This window comes from Muscardinus avellanarius (assembly GCF_963383645.1).
Source record: "Muscardinus avellanarius genome assembly, chromosome: 6".
In the NCBI taxonomy this organism is placed as follows: Eukaryota; Metazoa; Chordata; class Mammalia; order Rodentia; family Gliridae; genus Muscardinus; species Muscardinus avellanarius.
Genome location: NC_137791.1, coordinates 49507884 through 49531047, shown reverse-complemented (window position 1 = coordinate 49531047; position 23164 = coordinate 49507884). Strand labels below are relative to the sequence as shown.

The 23164-nt window shown below is 40.3% G+C and overlaps 1 pseudogene across 1 annotated transcript; it reads right to left on the bottom strand.

The window, feature by feature from the left end:
• Positions 1 to 14495: 14495 nt before the first annotated feature.
• LOC308264033 (heterogeneous nuclear ribonucleoprotein D-like) lies at positions 14496 to 15546 on the bottom strand (annotated as a pseudogene). Its single transcript has one exon. The product of its transcript is annotated as a heterogeneous nuclear ribonucleoprotein D-like (transcript).
• Between the last annotated feature and the right edge of the window lie 7618 nt (positions 15547 to 23164).

Below are 23164 nucleotides of genomic sequence, written 5' to 3'. Positions count from 1 at the left end.
GGTGTCACAGGGCTCACACCATTCAGGGTAAGTGATCTAGACCAGTGGGGGGTGCTAAATGAGGGTGAGGAGGATGCAAAACAGATCTTAGAAAAAGGAGATAACAGGCCAGGCGTGGTGACACACACTTGTAATTCCCACTTGGGAGGCTGAAACAAGAGGATCACACAGGTTTGAAACCAGCCTCAGCTACTTAGTGAAACTCTCAGCAACTTAGTGAGACCCTCTTTCCAAATAAAATATAAAATAGGTCTGGGAGTATAGCCCAGAGGTAGAAAGTCTCTGGGTTCCACCCCCAGCACCACCAAAAAAATAAAAAATATAAATAAATAAATAAATAGGAGGTAAGCAGTTGAGGGTGCAAGATCAACTGCAGATCTAAGGGGCTTTAGTTTTATTACATGAATGTTATTTTCATGGTTTCTCCAGCAAAAGTAACTAACTAGAATCCTAGAGGAGCTTTTCCTAGATGGAGTGAAATTATACAAAGCCAGGATCCAAACAGCAGAAGAGATGGACAGTAGCATCTCTGTGTTGTGCAGCCCAGACGCTCCCATGAGGGTTGGCATGCTTGGCATGCTTGGTACCATCTACTGAAGACTCACAGCCAAGGCCCTCTAGGAACTAACTGGACTTGGGCCAAAGGGAGCCAAATAGTACAAATTATACCTTCTCTTTGGGGAGCAATACACATCCAATACTGCTCGATTTGAATTCACATTAATTGCTGCTACCAGCATTTTGGGTAATACATCATCAGTGACGGGAAAAGCAAATCTGAGTGGATCCATTGGGGGACTATTAGTGAATGATGATAATTACATGGTTGGTGAAGACTGCTGAGATTCCAAGGGTTATTGGAGCAGAAAGCAACTTGAAGAGGTAGTTTTGCAGTGCATGCTGGGACACTGTCAAGTAACAATGCACCTGGGCTTCCCTTTCCTCATTTAGGGCATGAGGGAGATTAGGGAGATTAGAATACATGTTCAGCAACTGTCATCCAGATCCTGTATTCTGTAATTCTAAAGTACTCTACAGAATGTACTTGGGCTTCATGGCTTGAAAAGTGAGTAAAAATACAAACTATTTAGGATAGTCTGTTAATACCTGAAACAGCTAGCTTACCAATGGAGGATTTGTTGTTACTGTTGTTTGCAGTACTAAAGACTGAACCAAGGGAGGATCTACCATTGAACTACATCCCCAAGTCATTTTTATTTTCTTTTTAATTTTTTTTGGGGGGGTGGTACTGGGGTTCCTGGAAGCCCTTCTACCTCCGGGCTACACTCCCAGACCTATTTTTACATTTTTATTTGGAAACAGGGTCTCCTAAGCCAGAACGCGGCTGGCTTCGAACCTGCGTGATCCTCCTGTCTCTGCCTCCCAAGCGCGGGGATTACAAGCGTGCGCCACCACGCCCGGCTTTATTTTTAATTTTGAGACAAGGTCTTACTAAGTTGACCAGGTTGACCTCAAACTTGTGATCTTCCTGCCTCAGCCTCCCAGATCACTGGGATTACAGCTGTAATCTTGCACAAGGCAAGATTCTTCTTTAATACAATGAGTCAGATAGCTATCCAGAACATAGAGAGATCCCTGCACCATTAAGTAATGCTTATGTGTGCACTTAAGTTGTACTCTTATGAAGCATAGCAAAACATTTAGTTTAATTAAAATAGGGACATTAATAAGTGTGCCTTACCATTAATGCAGCAATGGGTTGAGTGCAATAGTTACTTCTTTCCCGAAACAAGGTAAAGTCTACTTGAACACAGCTTGGTTTTTGTGTGTGTGTGTGTGTGTGTGTGTGTGGTACTGGGGGTGGAACCCAGGGTCTTTTCTACCTCCTGGCTATACTCCCAGACCTATTTTATACTTTATTTGGAAACAGAGTCTCACTAAGTTGCTGAGAGCCTCACTAAGTAGCTGAGGCTGGCTTCGAACCTGTGTGATTCTCCTGTGTCAGCCTCCCAAGTGCAGGGATTAAAGTGTGCGCCACCATGCCTGGCTCTGTTTAATTCTTTCATGAAAGGCATTTGGGTTTTCTGATCCACACATTCATTCCATATCTTTTTTTTAGTGCGGTAGATGTTGGATTAGACTTTACTCCACATTGCTCTACTGTTCTCCAGACGCAGGCAGAGTAAAAGGCAAGAGTTATTTAAATAGTTCAAAAGGAAAATAAACAAGCAAAAGAAAATAAATAAGCAAAGAAAATCCTAGGAAAACAAGGACTTTGAAGGCAAGTAGCTCTATCAGATATTAAAACATATTTTGAAGCCGGCTGTGGTGGCACATGCTTGTAACCCCAGAACGTCGGAGCTGAAACAGGAGGATTGTAGGTTAAAGGCCAACCTCAGCAACTTAGGCCTTCCACAATTTAGTGAGGTCCTCTGCAACTTAGTGAGATCCTGTTCCAAAAAAGAATAGGGCTGGAAGTGTACCTCAGAGGTAGAATGCCCTGGGTTTTATTGCCAGCACCATACACCAAACACACACACACACACACACACACACACACACACACACACACACACTACTCTAAGGCTAATAATGTATTTGAATATTAGTAATCAGATAAATAAATCAGTGGAATTTTTTTTTTTCAGTACTGGGGAAGGAACCCAGGGACATTGTACCTCTGAGCTAAACCCCTAGCCGTACTTTTTAGTCTTTTTATTTTGAAACAGGGTCTCAGTTGCAAAGGGCCTCACTAAGTAGCTGAGGCTGTCTGCAAACCGCAATCCTCTGGTCTCAGCCTTCCAAATGCTGAATCAGTGGAATTTAATAGAAACTCTAAATAGACTCAAGTGCATATATATGGAAATTCATTATATAATAACATATCTTAAATCCCAGGATAAAAAAAAAAGATATTTTAAGCCGGGCATGATGGTGCACACTTGTAATCTTAGCATTTGGGAGGCTGAGATAGGAGTCACAGTTCGAGGACAGCCTCAGCTACTTAGTGAGGCCCTTTGCAACTCAGTGAGACCCGGTTTCAAAATAAAGAATAGGGCTGGGGGTGTAGTTCGGAGATAGAATACTCCTGGGTTCCATCCCCAATACCGCAAAAAAAAGAGATATTTAATAAATAACACGCAAAACATTGTGTCTTCTTCCCCAAAGACATGTTGACACTCTAACCTCAACTACCTCAGAATGTGACCTTTACTTGGGAAACAGGGCTGTCACAAATGTAATTAGCTGAGTGAGGTCATAATGGAGTAAGGGGGCACTAATCCAGCATGACTCCTGAACATATAAGGAACATATGAACACAGACACACAACACAAGGATGGTGTAGAGACTTGGGGAAGACAGAGACTGGAATGATACATCTGCAAGCCAAGGGACATCTAGCTTTACCACAAGCTGGAAGCGGCCAGAAAGGATCCTTCCCTGGAGGTTTGGAGGGAGCATGGCTCTGTCCACATGCTGATTTTAGAATTCTAGCCTCCAGAACTGTGAGAGAATAAATTCCAGTGTTTTATTCCACCCAATTTTTGGTACTTGTTATGGCAGCCCTATCAAATGAACACAGTGTCTGTCTTTGCTGTAACAAAATAGCATAGACAAAGTCGCTTATAAATGAGAGTTAATTTCTCATTTCTCAGTTCTGGAGACTGGGAAGTCTAAGATCCAGGTGCCAGCAGACTCCGTGTGAAATGAAGGCCTTCTTCTCCCAGAGTGTGCCTTTTCTCCTGTGTCCTCTCATCATGGAACGGGCCAGCTAGCTTCCTGGGTCTTTTATAAGAGCACTCACCCCTTCATCGAGGGGCTGTGTTCTCATGATCTAATCACCCCCAAAGTTTCCACTGGGGATGGAACCCAGGGGGCTTCTACCTCTGAGCTACACCCCCAGACTTATTTTATTTTCTATTTTGAAACAGGGTCTTATTAACTTGAGAGCCTCACTAAGTTGCTGTGCCTGCTCTCAAATTTGTGATCCTCAGCCTCCTAAGTACTGGGATTACAGGCATGGGCCACCATGCTTAGCTTCCAAAGTCTCCACTTGGGAGTTAGGATAACCTACCTTGGGGGTGAGGATTTCAGTATATGAATTCTGGGAGAATGTAGCATTTGGTTTGCTGCAGTATCAAATAACTTTAACCATTTAGAAAAAGATAACATTGAATCCAAGCCTCACATCATATGTCAGGATAAAATTCAAAATGTATCAGAAAAATACAAGTAAAAATAAAAATATATAAGGGCTAGGGGAAATGAGTGAAAAAAAGTAATAATTATTATTATATTTTGTGGTACCAGGGATGGAACCTAGGGGCATTGTACCTCTATGCTACACCCCCAGCCCTATTTTTTAGTCTTATTTATTTATTTATTTATTTTTGCAGTACTGGGGATGGAACCCAGGGGCATTCTACCTCCGAGCAGCACCCCCAGTCCTATTTTTTTCATTCTTTCAATTTTCAAAACAAGGTTTCACTCAGTTATGAAGGGCCTCGCTTAGTAGCTGAGGCTATCTATGAGCTGCGATCCTCCAGTCTCAGCCACCCAAATGCTGGGATTAAAAGGGTGCGCCACCACGCCTGGCTGAATTCTTATTTTATATATATGTATTATAAATATGCCAGAATGAAACCCACTATTCTGTATATTTAATATGTACCTATCAAAATATTTACTTTAAAACCAATATTTAGCAAAAAGATAAACAAGGAAAAGAAGCTGGCCATGGTGACGCACAACTGTAATCCCAGTGACTTGTGAGGGTTAGGCATAAAGACTATAAGTTTAAGGATAACCTGGACAGTTTAGTGAGATCTTGTTTCAAAATAAAACAGAACAATAAATAAATAAATCTGGGTATGTAGCTTGGTGGTAGAGTGCCCCTGGGTTCAATCCCCAGTACTGGGGGGAAAAAAACTGTTGAACATAACCACCAGAATAACAACACAAATCTTCCCAAATACCAAAAGAAAAATTTTAAAATGAGGATACACTGAACAATGAAACAAAAAACAGAAAATATGACATTATAACAGCATAATTAACACCAGATCGTATGATGTAATTGAGAACAAACATAATTGTAAATAAATATGAGGTGGCGTAGCTGGCTTTTTAATGAAAAGTAATTTTCAGTGGTCTCATAAATAAGATTGACTGCCATCCTGTATATTCAAGATGTGTATGTATGACTTTGTCAGAATACTCTAAAAGTCCTTTATTCCTTATAACTCAACAAATTACACAAATTCCGCAGCGAGGGCTGCTTTCCACCACGGGAATTGGCACTTGAACCACTTCAAGGCAACCTTAGCTAAAGCATACCTGCTCAGATAATGATCCTGTAGGTTTGGCTGAAGGACGATCAAAAGGGGTAACTGAGAATTGAGAGTACTTAATTTTCATATTCAATAAAGGGAAAGACTGTTCTTTACCATAGTCCCCAGTCATGAAAAGGTAACCACTTTTTTTGAGGCAGCTTCCGACCAGTACGCATGCTCTGAAGATCAGCAGCCAACTGGCTGGCCCCAGCAAGGACTTCTGAAGGTTAGCAACTTGACAAAAACACCAGGTTTCTGAAAGCCAGACAATCAGTGATACCTGCTGGGCTTGAAAGTCAACCAATCAGTGACATGATTCTGTTTACCAGCCAATCAGGCCGTGTCTCTCCTCAGCAATTATACTTTGAAAGCAGTGTTAACTGCATCCTTATCAAGTCAGTCATCAATCCCTAACCATTTCCACTTGTGAAAGTCCACCAGCTCCTTATTATCAGGCTTCCCAAAGCTCCTATAAGACTTGGACTTTTTGTTGGAAAGTTCATCTTCTTCTTTGGCAAGTTCGCAGCCCTTTCAACGCTTCAACCTCAGTTTAGGTTAGTTATGAGGTCAGACACGCCACAGACATCCTGAGGCTGTGTGAGGTTGTCAATTTGATCTTTTCAGTTCCTGGAGTGGTTTTTAATAGCTATTTTTATTTGTATGTTTGAAACCCCAAATACTAAAATGTAAGTTTTGTGGAGACTTTTTTGAACAGTGGACATTTATTCATAGAGGAAAAAGACCCTTTGAAACTCATTGTGCAGTATGCAATACTGAAAATAGTGGAAAGTCAAATACTAACCAGCATATGTTCCCAGCTAATAAGAGATGCATACTTTCCTCAGTTGTACCAATTAAAATGATAATATAAGCCAGGTGTGGTGGTGCACATTCGTAATCCCTGCACTTGGGAGGCTGAGACAGGAGGATTGCACAGGTTCGAAGCCAGCCTCAGTTACTTAGTGAGGCTCTCAGCAACTTAGTGAGACCCTGTTTCCAAATAAAGTATAAAATAGGTCTGGGAGTATAGCCTGGAGGTAGAAAATCCCCTGGGTTTCACCCCCACTACCACAAAAATAAATAAATAAGTAAAATAAAATGATAATATAACAAATCTTTTATTCAGGTGAAGAAAAAACTATTACAACATAAGTTGTAATGGTCTTCCACACCGTGTATCATCATGTCATACAATCGTTTGAACATGTTGCTACTACAAGTATTTTCTAATTCCAATGTTGGGATATATGTGCTCTAATCTATATTTGATATTGAGGATTGAACTCAGGGGTATTCTACCTCTGAGCCACACCCAATGCTTTTATTTTTGTTTTATTTTGAAATGGTCTCACTAAGTTGCAGAGAGTCTTGCAAAGTTGCTGAGGAGGGCCTCAAACCTGTGGTCTTCCTGTCTCAGTCTTCTAAGTACTGAGATTATAGGCACGAACCATCATGCCTGGGCACCAAGCATGGATGAAAACTATTGTAATAATTTTAAAAAGCAGCTTCTTGGGTGTATTCATTCGAGTCACCCCTCCATGCCAGTCTGTTATGGAGCTGTACCTATCTTCTGTATTTCTATCTTTCTAATAAACTTCTTTAAATCTTCAAAAATAAAAAAATAAAAAGCAGCTTCTTGCTATTACCAAGATTAGTGATTTAAGTGCCTAACTTTTTTTTAACGGGGTAGCTGTAGACGCAAGTCATCTTTAAGTTAAAAAACCATTTTTCTCCTTGGGCAGTTTTTTGTTTTTGTTTTTGTTTTCGATACTGGGGATGGAACCCAGGGACATTCTAGCCCCAAGCTACACCTCCAGCCCTATTTGTTAGTCTTTTTATTTTCAAACAGGGTCTCACTGAGTTGCAAAGGCCCTCACTAAGTAGCTGAGGCTGTCCGCCAACCACGATTCTCTCTAGTCTTCACCCCCTGAATGCCGGGATTACAAGCATGCGCCACTATGCCGGGATGGGCAGTATTTTTCTCATGAAAAAGACTTGTTTATATGGATATTGTAAATAAAGTCTCTACCAGGTGAGACTTAAGAAATAATGACAAAAGTTGGCAGAGATTCTTCTATTGAGTATGGTAGGCAGCATTTCTAAAAAGTTGCCCCTAAAGATATCCTGCCGTAATCCCCAGAACCTGTAAATATTTCACTCCCAGGATCACATTATATTATGTTGTGCAGTGAACATTAAAATAAAAAAATTTCCTCCAGACGTGGTGGCGCACGCTTGTAATCCCCGCGCTTGGGAGGCGGAGACAGGAGGATTGTGCAGGTTCGAAGCTTAAGAAACCCTGTTTCCAAATAAAAATATAAAAATAGGTCTGGGAGTGTAGCCCGGAGGTAGAAGGGTTTCCAGAAAACCCGGTACCACCAATAAATAAATAAATAAATAAATAAATAAATAAATAAATAAATAAAATCAAAAAATCAAAAAAATAAAAAAAATCCAAGTGGGCCTGATATAATCAAATGAATCTATTCAAAAAATTATTATTTTTTTTACTTTTGTTTATGTTACTGGGGATTGAACCCAGGGGTGTTCTACCTCTGAGCTACATCTTCAGCCCTTTTTATTTTAAACTAGGGTCTTACTATGTTGCTGAGAGTCTTGCTAAGTTGCTGAGGCTGGCCTTGAACCTGTGATGTTTCAGTCTTAGCCTCCCAAGTACTTGTATTACAGTTATGTGTCACCATACCCGAGTTTTATTTACTTTTTAAATTGTGGTAAAATACATAACATAAAATTTACCATCCTTAACCTTTACCTTTTTGTGTGTGTGGTACTGGGGATTGAACTCAAGGGCATTCTTCCTCTGAGCTACACTCCTAGTCCTATTTTATTTTTATTTTAAAATAGAGTCTCATTAAATTGCTAAATTGCAGAGGCTGGCCACAAACCTGCAATCCTCTTATCTCTGTCTCCCAAGTACTGGTATTACAAGTGTGCGCCACCAAGCCCCACTGATCTTTACCATTTCTGAGTGTACATTTCAGTAGTGTCAACAATACTCGAAATGTTGTGTGACTAAACTGTAGCTTTTAATTTTGCAAAACTGAAACTTCATCCCCTTGAACAATTCCCTGCTTCCTTCTTCCACTGTCCCTGGAAACAAACTGTCTGCCTCTCTGAATCTCTGAATTTGGCGCTTTGGGCACCTCTTAGGAGGATATCATACAGTGTTTGTTTTTTCCTGATTGGTTAATTTCTCTTAGCACAGTGTCCTCAAGTTTCATCCATGCTGTAGCAGGTATCAGGATTTCCTTCTAATTAAAAGTGGAATAAGATTCAACACTAGCCCCTTTAAAAGGAAACATTTTTCTGGTGACAGAGGAGGAAGTCAGAAAAATGTGAAGTGCAAGGGGTTTTGATATTCCATTGTTGACTTGAAGATGGGGAGAAAAACATGTGAAGAAATTTCAGCGGCCTCCAGCTATCAGCCAGCAAGAAAATGGGGACCAAGTCCTACAAACACAGGCACTGAGCTCTGCCAACAACCTGCAGGAACCTGGAAGCAGATTTCTCCTCAAAGCTCCCAAGAGGGCTCTCTGCGTGACAGACGCCTTGACTTTAGATTTCAAAACTCCGAGCAGAGAACTCATTACAGTGAAGTAATTGTCATAAAATTGTCTCCTGTCTCAGCGTTTATCCAGATTGACTGAGCAATTACAATACTTTTGTGATTTTGTTGGCACTTGTATTCCTAATTTCTCTCATATTCAGAAACCTATTGATACTTCAACAATAGCCATTGAAGAACCCTCAATTTGACACACTGAAAGTATACCTCAATTCTTATTGACTTCTAAATAATCCGTTGAGTGAAGCCTACTTGTTTCTTTTTCATAATTTTCAATATCTCTCTAGCAATATAATTATGGAAATTGAAGGACGAACAGTATTATTGAAATTCTTCATTCTTTAATGAGACTTGTTGAAAAGAAATAATTGACTAAAATGAATCCTTTAAATGTTAAGGCTGTTCTCAAAAGAGACATTATTTCTGAACAGGAAAATAAAAACTTGAAATAGATTATTATATTTTCTATGACTACATTTTTTTTGAGGTACTGGGGATTGAATCCAGGAGCATTCTACCTCTGAACTACATCCCCAGCCCTATTTTGTATTCTATTCTTTCTTTCTTTCTCTCTTTCTTTCTTTCTTTCTTTCTTTCTGGGGATGGAACCCAGGGGCATTTGACTTCCAAGCTATGCCCACTGCCCTATTTTGTCTTTTTTATTTTAAAACAGGGTCTTACTTAGTTATGGAGGGCCTTACTAAGTAGCTGAGGCTGTCCATAAACCATGATCCTCCTGTCTCAGCCTCCTAAGTACTGGGATTACAAGCGTGTACCACCACACCTGGTTTGACTACATTTTTTATTGCAAGAACATAAAATTTACTATTTTAATAATTTCTCAGTGTATAGTTCAGTGACATTAAGTACATTCACAATGCTGTGCAACCATCACCATCGCCCATGTCTTGAAGTATTTCATTTTCTCAAATTAAACCTTCACATCTGTTAAGAAACAACTCCTCATCTGTCCTTCCCCCACCTCCATTTCCTACCACTCTACTTTCTATCTCTATGAATTTGACTACCACTATAAAAGTCAGTAAGGAGCTTCTTCAAAAGACTAGGAATGAGCCAGGCGTGGTGGCGCACGCTTGTAATCCCAGCATTCGGGAGGCTGAAACTGGAGGACTGCGGTTCGAGGACAGCCTCAGCTACTTAGTGAGGCCCTCCGCAACATAGTGAGACCCTGTTTTAAAATAAAGAATAAAAAAATAGGGCAGGGGATGTGGCTTGGAGTTTCATCCCCAGACCCGCAAAAAAAAAAAAAAAAAAAAAAAAAAAGACTAGGAATGAGCCGGGTGTGGTGGTGCATGCTTGTAATTCCAGTACTGGGGAGGTTGGGACAGGAGAATTGCATAGGTTTGAAGCCAGCCTTGGCTACTTACTGAGGCTCTCAGCAACTCAGTGAGACCCTGTTGCCAAATAAAGAATAATAATAAAAAAAAAAATAGAGCTGGCTGAGGGTGTAGCTCGGAGGTAGACTGCCCCTGGGTTCCATCCCCAGTACTGAAAAAAAAAAAAAAAAAACAACCCAACAACAAAAACTAGGAATGGAATTACCATATTACTCAGCTATCAATTCCTTGGTATGGTTTCAAAATAATTAAAATTAAGATACTACAGTGAGGGTGGGGCGTGGTGTCGCAGGTGTCCCACGTTTGTAATCCTCGTGGTTGGGAGGTGGAGTCAGGAGAACTACAGGTTCGAAGCTAGCCACGCTGGCTTAAGAGCCCCTGTTTCCAGCCGGGCGTGGTGGTGCACGCTTGTAATCTCCGATTGGGAGGCAGAGACAGGAGAATCGCGCAGGTTCGAAGCCAGCCACTCACGCTGGCTTAGGAGACCCTCTTTCCAAATAAAAATGTAAAAATAGGTCTGGGAGTGTAGCCCAGAGGTAGAAGGGCTTCCAGGAACTGCAGTACCACAAAAAAAAAAAAAAAAGAGACCCTGTTTCCAAATAAAAATATACAAAAATAGATCTGGGAGTGTAGCCCGGAGATAGAAGAGTTTCCAGGAACCCCAGTACCACCAAAACAAAACAAAAAAAACCAAAAAAATCAACCCAGTTGTCTGTCAACAGGTGAATGGAGAACAAAAATATGGTATATACACACAATGAAATTCTACTCAGCCATAAAGAATAAGAAAATTATGTCCTTTTAAGAATGGAACTAAAGAATAGTATTCGAAGTGGGATCAGCCAGCCTCAGAAGTCAAGGGTCATATTTATCCTCTCATATGTGGAAGCTCGAGAGAAAATAGGAAACAAAATGGATGTCATAGTAACGAGAGCGACTAGTAGAATAGAGGAAGCGGATAGAGGGAGGTAGGAAACGGAGGCTTGAGGAAGGAGACAGACTAAATATATTATGTCCATATACGAAGACATCACTAATAATCTTACCAGCATGTATAAGGAGGTGGTGGGGTGGTGGGAGGGGGTTAGGAGAGAAATGCACCAAGATAGGTATGTATATATGAATGTATCACTTTGAATCTATGATGTATAATTATATTGCCCAATGAAATTTAAAAATACATAAATTACATTATAATTTGTATGTATAATTAATTTATACACATAATATGTAACTATAATAGATGATATGTAATTAATTTATGTATTTATATATAACTTATATACACGTCACATTTTGCTTACCCACTCATCTGCTGATGGATATTTTGGCTGCTCATACTTCTAGATTTATACTCAAAACAATTGAAGTCAGATTCTTGTGTTTTTTTTTGTTTTTTTTCTTTTTATTTTGAAACAGGGTCTCATTATGTTGCTGAGCTGGCCTCAAACTTGCAATCCTGCAGGCCTGGCCTCCCGAGTACTAGGATTACAGGCACACACCACCACCCCTAGCTGAAATCAGGTTTGCGGCTAGCCTCAGCAATTTAAACAAACCCTCAGCCACTTGGCAAGATTTGGTTTCAAAATAAGAAATTCAGAAAAGGGGTAGGGATATAGCTTAGAGATAGAATGCTACAGGATTCAATCCCCAATACAAAGAAAAAGAAAGAAAGAAAGGTAGAAATAGCCGGGCGTGCCGGGCGTGGTGGTGCACACTTGTAATCCCCCACCCCGCCCCCGCTTGGGAGGCAATCGCACAGGTTTGAAGCCAGCCTCTCTGGCTCAAGACTCTGTTTTCAAAAAAAAAAAATTATAAAACATAAGTGTTTGGGAGTGTGGCCCGGAGGTAGAAGGGTTTCCAGGAACCCCGGTACCACCAAAAAAAAAAAAAAAAAAAAAAAAAAGCTGGGCGTGGTGGCGCAGGTTTATAATCCCCGTGCTTGGGAGGCTGAGACAGGAGAACTGCACAGGTTCGAAGCCAGCCTCAGCTACTTAGTGAGGCTCTCAGCAACTTAGTGAGACCCTGTTTCCAAATAAAATATAAAACAGGTCTGGGAGTATAGCCTGGAGGTTGAAAGCCCCTGGGTTCCACCCTCAGTAACACACACACACACACACACACACACACACACACACAGTAACACACACACACACACACACACACACACACACAAAGGTGGAAATAAAGAAAGAAAGAGAGAGAGGGAGGGAAGGCAGGCAGGAAGGCAGGGGCAGATTTTCTTTCTGAAATGGTGTTGGCACCTGTGTTAGTCAGCTTGTCTTTGGCTATGATAAAATATCTGAGATAATCAACTTAAAAGGAGGAAGGATTTATTTTGGATCACAGTTTCAGAGCTTTTTGTTCACGATCACTCGACTGTTGTTCTATGCTGGTGGTAAGCCCATCATGGTGGGGAACAGGTGTTCCTCTCACGGTGGGCAGGTAGGGAAAAGGGAGAGGAAGGGGTTGGGGTCTCAGTAACCCCTTCAAGGGCATGCCCCCAGTGACCTAATTTCCTTTTACTAGAACCCACTTCCTAAAGGTGCCAGTGCCTCCCACAGGCTGGGCACACCTTTAATAACAAACCTTTGGAGGATACCCTAGATCCAAGGAGAGCGGCACCTGTGTGAAAAATCAGTCGACCAAGTTCATTCCTGAGCTCTTTATTTTATTCCATTGGGCTCTTTGTCATCATGCCATATCATATTTTTAAATTACTGTATCACTGCAGTAAAGTGTGTGTGTGAGTGTGTGTGTGTGTGTGTGTGTGTGTGTGTGTGTGTGTGTGTGTGTGACTAGGGATTGAACCTAGGGGCATGCTACCTCCAAGCTATACCCCCAGTCCTATTTTTTTATTTTGAAACAAGGTCTCACTAAATTGCTGAGGCTGGTCACCTACCTGCAATCCTCCTATCTCAGCCTCCCAAGTATTGGAATTACAAGTGCGCACCACCACGCTTGGCGAGCAGTAAAGTTTAATATCAGGAAATGTGAGTCTTCTGTTCCTTTTCAAAATTTTATTGGATTTTTGTCGTACATTAAGATTTCATATGAATTTTAGGATAAATGTTTCTATTTTTGCAAAATACTTAAGGAATTTTATTAGAAATTGCAATTAATTTGCAGATCACTTTGGATGTTATTATTATTGTTATTATTTTTTGGTGGTACTGGGGTTACTGGAAACCCTTCTACCTCTGGGCTATACTCCCAGACCTATTTTATATTTTATATGTAAACAGCATCTCTTAAGTCAGCAAGGCTGGCTTAGAACCTGCGTTATCCTCCTATCTCATCTCCCAAGCGTGGGGATTACAAGTGTGCGCCACCACACCTGGCGCTGGATGTTAATATTTTAACCATCAAAGTCTTTCAGTCTTTCAATTTATTCATGTCTTCTTTAATTTCTTTCATCAATGTATTCTTTTCTATTTTTTTTGCAGGTCTGGGGATGGAACCCAAGATCCTTTGACTTCTGAGCTACACCCTATTTTGTCTTTTTGGTTTTTTTGCGGGTTTGGGAATGGAACCCAGGGGCATTTGACTTCCGAGCTACACCCCCCTGCCCTCTTTTTTAATTCTTTATTTTTGAAACACGTTCTCACTAAGTTGCGGAGGGCCTCACTAAGTATCTGAGGCTGTCCGTGAACTGCAATCCTCCAGTCTCAGCCTCCCGAATGCTGGGATTACAAACATGCATGCGCCACCATGCCCGGCTCCATCAATGTATTCTAGTTCTAGTGTACAAGTCTTTTACATTCACGGTTATGCTTATTCCTTTCAATGTTCTTTTTTTGTTGTTTGTTTTTGTCATTTTTATTTTTTGGTGCTGAGTATTGAACCCAGAGTTGTTTGACCTCTGGGCTCAACCCCTATCCCTATATTATTTTTCATTTTGTAACAGGGTCTCACTAAATTGCTGAGGTCCTTGCTAAGTTACAAAGACTGGCCTTGAATCTGCAATCCTCTTGTTTCAGCCTCCCAGTGCTAGGATTATAGGCATGTTCCACCACCACCACCACACCCAGCTAATGCTATTGTTTTTATTTTATTTATTTTTTAATCACATAAGGAAGCATTTATTTGAGGTCTAACATGAAATCATACAAATAAAATTTGTATAAACACAAATCCACATTGAGTCATAACACAGACAGCAAAGGACAAAGTAAAAACAGAAAACTAAATGGCAGCTATATACAGTTGGACGGTTGTGTCTTGTACACTAGAAAGTCTTTTAAAAAATCATCATCTTAGGTCAACAGAAGACCAATCTTCTGTGTCATCCTGCAAAGCTGGTTTTCTTTAGCATCTCCTGTTTTCTCCAGTGTCCTCCTGTAGTATGGCTGGTAATTATTCTGGTGATTGCCACCCCCTCGAGATGCTCTGCCGTAAGTGCGTTGTTGACCACTGTAGTCTGCATATCCCTGTCCAGATCCATAGTTCCCATAGTTATACCCAGTATACTCATATCTGCCATAGCCACTATAGTTCTGATCACCACCATAGGCACTATTGTAATTTCCATATCCTTGGTCATAATAGTTATTAAATCCTTGGTTCCAGTTTTGGCCCTGACCTCGGCCTGGACCCCTAGTGCCACCTCTTCCACCAGCCGCAGCACCTCTTCCTCCCTTTTGTTGTTGCTGTTGTTGCCTCTGTACCTCTTTGGGTTGTGCAACTTTGATTTCACACTTCCCAGATCCAATTTGATGGTATCTGCTTTCTAACAATTTCTTTACTGGCTCTTCATCTGTATATGTGATAAAGCAAAACCCTCTTCTTTCATTTGTTTTTGTATCCATGGGAAGTTCAATATTTTCAATCTCTCCAAAGGCTCCAAAATATTCTTTAATTTGCTCTTCAAGATGTATCCGGGCTTAATCCACCCACAAAAAGCTTTTTAGGGGGCTCTTTCCCTTTTAAAGCTTTGGCCCTTTGGGGGTCTATCAATTTGCCATCCAGTTTATGTTCTTTCAGTTCCAAAACCTTATCAACACTAGCAATATCTTTGAAAAGCACAAAACCAAATCAGTCTACAACTTCCCCAAATCGAGACAAATATTCAGTCAGATCTTTCTTGCTTGTATCTCAGCTCAAGCCTCCAATAAACATTTTACCGTCAACCTGCTGGTTCTTGCTTGCGTTGATCTTGGGTCCCTCTGCGAAGTCTTCTATGTTGCTGTACACGTTCATATCCTCCACGGTGGCAGCGCTGTCGGCAGGGGTGTGCTGCGCAGTGCGGGTCCCGGCAGCAGCAGCGGCGGCGGAGCCTTGTATGGAGCAGGATTTAAAATGGCGGCGGAAGAGCTATTGTTTTTATTTTAATTATTTTCCTTAATTTTCTTTTCAGGTTGTTCATTATTAATCTTTAGAAAAACAAATGATTTTAGGTGTTGATTTTTTATCCCATAATTTCTTTGAATTTATTAGTTTTTTAGGGTTTTGGGTGGGCTCACCAGGAATTTGTATATATTAACTATATTATTTTTAAATAGATAATTGTCCTTCTTTTCTAGTGTGGGTGCCTTAATTTCGTTTTATTGTCTAATTTCTCTGGCTAGAATTTGCCGTGTTGAGCAATAGGAATCATGTAGTGGTGAACCAGGGAATAAAAATAGATGACGATGCTTTTAGGTCAGTGGAGAACATTTAAAGAACTTGTTGATCAAGAGATGCAACGTGACCCTGGAGAATGGAAAGGCAAGTTATGCCATGTTTGATGGTATTATGTGCAGCAAATAAGACTGGAAGAGCAATCTCTGAGTTAACTCTATGCAAGTACATGTTCAGTATACTTGCTTATAATGCTAATTTTTTTTTTTTTTTTTTTTTTTTGGTGGTACTGGGGTTCCTGGAAGCCCTTCTACCTTAGGGCTACACTCCCAGACCTATTTTATCCTTTTTTAAAATTTGGAAACAGGGTCTCTTAGGCCAGCGCGGCTGGCTTCGAACCAGCGCGATCCTCCTGTCTCTGCCTCCCAAGCCCGGGGATTACAAGCGTGCGCCACCACGCCCGGCTATAATGCTAATATTGAACATACTTTAATTAGTGGATATTCAGTTGATAGAAGAATAAGTTGGTTTTAACCACTATAGAAGTTATGTTAAAATAAAAATAGAAAACAAACTATAAGAAATTTTATAACCAATTTTTGCAAAATGAGGAACTGTTAGAAACAAATATATATAATTAAAGAAGTAAACGATGTGGTGGTACACACTTGGAATCCCGGTACTTGGGAGGCTGAGACAGGAGGATCGCAGGCTCTTGGCCAGCCTCAGCTACTTAGTGAGACCCTGTTTCAAAATAAAAAATAAACTGGGCATGGTGGTGCACACTTACCCAAGTACTTGGGAGGCTGAGAGGATCTGGGTTGGCCTACAGCCTCAGCTACTTAGTGAGGCCCTTCTGCAACTTAGTGAGACATTGTTTCAAAATAATGAAAAAAATAGGGCTAGGGGTATAGCTCAGAGGTAGAATGCTCTGGGTTTCATCCCCAGTATTGCAAAAATAAATAAATAAATAAACAAATAAATATAAAAAATATAAAAAAAGAAAGAAAGAAAATTAGGCTGGGGGTGGAGCTCAAAAGTAGAATGCCCATGAGTTCAATTCCCAGTACCACAAACACAAAAAGAAGTAATATGATTCAGGTTATGTTTTGTTTGTAAATTAGATACAGATAATTTATTCTGGATAAATAAGGAATAAGTTTTAGTATTACTGTGTTCCATGCAATGTTTCTTTTATCCCAATGTAGACATGCATAAGCAGCTAGAAATAACTGATATTCATCTGGATGTCCTGTATTTTTATTTACTAAAATTTGCAGCTCTTACTCATAAATCAAAATATGCTATAAGCCAGAACTACATTTAAAATGCAGTGGATCACCTGGGCGTGGTGGTGCACACTTGTAATCCCAGCGCTTGGGAGGCTGAGACAGGAGGATCGCACAGCTTCAAAGTCAGCCTCAGCTACTGAGTGAGGCTCTCAGCAACTTAGTGAGACCCTGTTTCAAAATAAGGAATACAAAATCAGTCTGGGAGTATAGCCCTGAGGTAGAAAGCCCCTGGGTTTCACCCTCAGTACCACACACAAATAAAATAAAATAAAATGAAGTGATTCAAAAGGCCAAAAGTTAGCCTGGCACACACTTGTAATCCCAGTGCTTGGGAGGCTGAAACAGGAGGATCACACAGGTTTGAAACCAGCCTCAGCTCCTTAGTGAGGCTCTCAGCAACTTAGTGAGAACCTGTTTCCAAATAAAATATAAAAGAGATCTGGGAGTACAGCCCAGGGGTTGAAAGTCCCTGAGTTCCATCCCTAGCACCACAGGGAAAAAAAAAAAAAAAAAAAAAAAAAAAAAAAAAAAAACGGTCAAAAGTTAAGGGCTGGAAAAAGGTTTACCAGGGACTAGAAAATAGAAAGCAGGGGCTACAGGTTTGATGACAGACTAGACCTCAAAGCAAAATAAGTAAATGGTGCTCATGAGTTGGAAGGCTCAGTGCAGTTACAGTGTCAGTCCTTCCTAAATTAACCTTTAGATTCACTGTGACCCTAATGAAAGTAACAGAAATTTATAGAAAACTATAAGCAGATTCTAAAATTTACCTTTAAATGCAAAGGACTTAGTATAGTGCCCCCCACAAAAAAAGCAACTTTGAAAAAATAACTACGTTGGAAGTATTTTATTCCTTTTTGTTTGTTTGTTTTTGTGTGTGGTACTGGGGATGGAACCGAGGGTCTTTCTACCTCCGGGCTATACTCCCAGACCAATTTTGTATTCTTTATTTTGAAACAGGGTCTCACTAAGTTGCTGAGAGCCTCACTAAGTAGCTGAGGCTGGCTTTGAACCTGTGCGATCCTCCTGTCTCAGCCTCCCAAGCGCGGGGATTACAAGCGTGCGCCATCACGCCTGGCTATTCCTTGGTTTTAAGACTTACAAAGTTAACATTAATCAAGGTAATGTAGTATTAGCATAAAGATAGATTAATGGAACAGAGAATCTAGAAATAAATCCATGCAAATAGAGTTAATAGATTTTTGATATAGGTGGCAAGGCAGTTAAGTGGGGGAAAGGATAATCTTTTACTAAATAGTTACAGAATAACTAATAAAAAGCCTAACCCTTATCTCCCACCATCTAATTATTCATTTATTTTTGTGTGATACTGGAATTGAACCAGGGGTCAGTCTAATTCTGAGATACACCCCTAGTCTCATTTTATTTTTTGTTTTGAAACAGGGTCTTGCTAGGTTGTTGAGGCTGGCCTTGAATCTGTGATTCTCCTGTCTCAGTCTCCCAAGTACTAGGATTACAGGCATGTGTCACCATGCTTGGCTAAATTTATATAAACAAAATTTTACTTTAAGTGTATCATAGAACTAAAACTACAGTGAAAACTATAAAACTTCTACAAACACTTGTGATCATGAGTTTGGCAAGGATTTCTTGATTGTGGCACAAAAAGCATAAAGTGTAAGGGGAAAATTTCTTTCATTACTCAGCAATATAAAGAAATGAACTACTGGTGCATGCAGCAACAGGGATGAGTCATTAAAATAATTATGCAGCTTGGAGGACGCTGGACAGAAAAGGAGTGTATGATTCACTTATATAAACTCAAGGAAACACAAACTGATCTACATAGAAAGATCTGTAGTTGCCTGAGCGATAGTAGGAGAGTGGGTAGGATTGGGGAAAGGGAGGGAGCAGGAGGAAAGAAGGAGAGATTAATTTAATTTAGAGAGGAGAGAGAGAGAGAGAGAGAGAGAGAGAGAGAGAGAGAGAGAGAGAGAGAGAGAGAGAGAGAGAGAGTTACTGGGGATTAAACCTTGGAGCATTTTGCCTCTGAGCTATACCTCCAGTCATATTTTAATGTTTATTTTGAAACAGGGCCTTACTAAGTTGCTGAGGCTGGCTGCAAATCTGCAGTCCTCCAGTCTTAGCCTCCCAAGAACTGGGATTACAAGTGTGTGTCACCATGCCTAGCTAAATGTTTAAGAATCATGGGTATGTTTATTGTCTTGATAGTGGTAATTATTTTGTTGGTGGCTATATACTAAAGTTATAAAATTGTATACTTTATTTTTATTTTTTATTTTTTACAGTACTGGGGATGGAACCCAGGGGCATTCTACCTCTGAGTGACACCCCCAGCCCTATGTTTTATTCTTTATTTTGAAACAGGGTCTTACTGAGTTGCAAAGGGCCTCACTAAGTAGCTGAGACTGTCCATATATCCAGATCCTCCTGTCTCAGCCTCCCAAATGCTGGGATTACAAGCATGCGCCACCACGCCTGGCAAATTGCATACTTTATTTTTTTTAATTGCATACTTTAAATATACTCAGTATACATTTGTCAATGAACTTCAATAAAGCATTAAGAAACACAACCCTTCATTCTGAAACCTTATTGAATCTTTTTTAAAAAATTTAAAATTGCTTTACATTTTATAGAATAATGCACTAGAATAGAGATAGCAAATGTGTGCTTTTTTATCCATTAAGGAAAAATGCTAAAAGTGTTTTTATTTTTTATTTATTTTATTTTTTGTGGTACGAGGGGTGGAACCCAGGGGCTTTTTGCCCTCCCAGCAATACTCCCAGACATATTTTATACTTTATTTGGAAATAGGGGCTCACTAAGTTGCTGAGAGCCTCACTCAGTAGCTGAGGCTGGCTTCAAATCTATGCGATCCTCCTGTCTCAGCCTCCCAAGCGCTGGGATTACAAGTGTGTGCCACCACGCCCAGCTCTAAAAGTGTTTTTAGACCTGATTAAAACACAAGCAAAACCACATTAGTGCATTTTATGGTTCTAGAGTCTGAAGAGTTTTTATTGATAGGGATTTTTTCAATCTCAACTTTTAAATATTGATAAGCAAAATGCTAATAAAATGTAGCTACTTTTCTCTCCGAGTTATTTGAGTGAGTGAGAACTTTTGGGTTTTCTATGGTAAAATTTTTGTGATTAACCTGAATCTAAGTAGGAAAAAAAATCAATTTTGTTTGCCTCGCTTTGAATAGTAAGCACAAATTTCACATTTCATGCTACTATTGTGCGTCTGGATACCTGTACACATGTGTGTGCACATGTGAAGCTAGAAATTGAACCCACGGTCATTCTACCTTCGAGCTACATCCCCAGCCTTATTTTATTCTTATTTTGAATCAGGGTCTTGCTAAGTTGCCAAGAGTCTCACCATGTTGCTGAGGCTCCTACAGAACCTGTGATCATCTTGTCTCAGCCTTCCAAGTCCTAGGATTGCAAGCGTGCACCACCATGCCGGGCTCTATGCTACTCTTTAATACCTTGTTTACGTAGATGAGTGAAAGGAGAAACCATAGTTAATGTATGGTCCTTGCGTTATGGTTTTGGCTAAAGGAATCCAAATGTTTACAGTGAACATTCACTATGGTAGTTTGAGAAGTTTCTATATGACCTTTCTAACTTTATTGTGTTGAAATCAACTGGCTATACTCTGTAATGGGCTCTACATCAGCAAGCAAGGTTTTGTTAACAAAAATTTAAGGTAATTTCATATCATTAAGGAAAATATATATGCAACAATCGGTTACAATGTATTAATAATAAAAAAAGCTGCCTGTTGTTTTTAGATTCTGGGAATGAACCCAGGGGCATCTTAACTCCAAGCTACACTTTAGATCTTTCCATTTTTTGTTTTGCAACAGGGTCTGGCTAAGTTGCCTAAGGTCTCGCTAAATTGCTGAGTCTGGCCTGGAACCTGTGATCCTCCTGTCTTAGCTTCCCAAGAACCGGGGATTACAGGCATGCAAGATTAAAAGAACTAACCAGATATGGTGAAACACTCAGAAGGTGTGGCAGTTACTACCTGCCTTGTTTTTACTAGCTACTAGCAAAACCAGTGAGTGCTAAAGCAGCAGAAGCTGTGGCTCTGGATGGGTTCAGCCTCAGCCAATCTGCAGCCTGGAACTTAAGGATGATGGGGAGCGAGTGCTCTGATCTCCCCTCCCACCAGGCAATTCAATAGGACACCAGAGAGCATAGGCCTGTTGACATGGTCTTGAGAGTTCAGCCTCTTAGAACACAAGGCAGGGCAGAGAGGGGCAAAGATGAATTCAGTGTGTAAACAGAGAACGATGAGGGCAGGAGGGCACCATTCCTGTGGCCTGGCATATCCAGGTAGTACACTGCACGTTACTAGGCAGTATGCATTGTCCCAGTGTCCTAGTTTATAGGACACCATTGGTAATTTGAAATACAGTGCAGTTTTGGGGGGAAAAAAATAACCTAGTTTTAGAAAATATGCTCATATACATTTCTTATATTACATGTAGTTTTGCACATGATATTTTATTCATTTGAACATTTAACAGAAGTAACTTTCTCAGCAAAGTTTATGCCATTTTCACCATGAATTAAAAAATAGTTTAAAGCTGGGTGTGGTGGTACAAGCTTGTAATCCCAGCATTCAGGAGGCTGAGACCGGAGGATCGTGGTTTGTGAACAGCCTCAGCTACTTAGTGAGGCCCTCTGCAATTTAGTGAGATCCTGTTTCAAAATAAATAATAAAAAATAGGGCAGGGGTTGTAGCTTGGAGGTAAAATGCCCCTGGGTTCCATCCCCAAACCCTTAAAAAAAAGTTTAAAGTACTTTAATATTTATCCATTCTTTTTCTCTAAAGAAAAGGCCTCTGAAAACATAACTAGAGCCAGGCATGGTGGCACACGCTTGTAATCCCAGAGTCCAGGAGGCTGAGACCGGAGGATTGCAGTTTGTGGACAGCCTCAGCTACCTAGGCCCTTTGCAACTCAGTGAGACGCTGTTTCAAAAAAAAAAAAAAAAAAAAAAAAGAACAAAAAATAGGGCTGGGGATGAGGCTGAGAGGTAGAATGCCCCTGGGTTCCATCCCCAGAACAGAACAAACAAAACAGCTACTTAGTGAGGCCCTTTGCAACTCAGTGAGACTTTGTTTCAAAATAAAGAATAAAAAATAGGGCTCAAGGTGTAGTTCAGAGATAGAATGCCCCTGGATTCCATCCTCAGTACCTCAAAAAATAAAAATAAAAACATAATTATTTTGAAGTCATCATGAGTGGTATAATTATTGCTCAGTTTAAGTTTTTACAAGTGTTCCACATCTGGGGCAAAATGAGATAAAATGGTTAATTCTACGAGACCAGCTTCTCGCCAGGCTCCGCCAGTCATGTAGACAAGCATGTCCTGACACTTTGAACAATGGAGTCACACTCTGTAGCAGCTGCTGCTTCAGCTACAGCTGTCCATACTGTTCCACAGCACAGATAAGCTGTGGGAGTTCACAGTTCAGATCCTCAGTAACATCTTGATGCACAGCCACAAATTATTATGCAACAGCCTCTGTCCACGTACCAGGTCAGGAACCTTTGACTGCTTCCACGTTGGCACCTGCCTCTCCTAGAGGAAAAAAAAAAGTTGGGGTAATGGCTATTTCTTCTAATTAAAGCCAGGCACCCTATTCTAGCTGGTAAAAATCCATTGCATGTTACTGGAGATTCATAATTTACAGCTTCTTCACATACTTGAGTCTCTGTACTCTCTCTACCAAGATTGCTTAAGCTGGAGCTATACTGCAAACCAGCCAACCAAGATCAAAAGGTAGCCCAGAGCAGTCAACAGGGCTGCTGGAACTAGAAACTTGTACTTTACTGAAGAAAAATATCTAAACATCAAAAAATGCAAGCATTATGAAAAAAATTTTCAAAGTATAAAATAAATTTTAAAAGGAAAGGCAAGTTTGAATCTCATGTATGAAGCTAATGTCATCTAAGAAATGTAATACTTTGTAGATGATTTATTTACTTAAAAACACAAAGAATTTTCCCCAAAGTAGTAAAATATAGAAACACATTATTTTACAGACTCTGGAAAAAAGAATTCCCAGCAAAG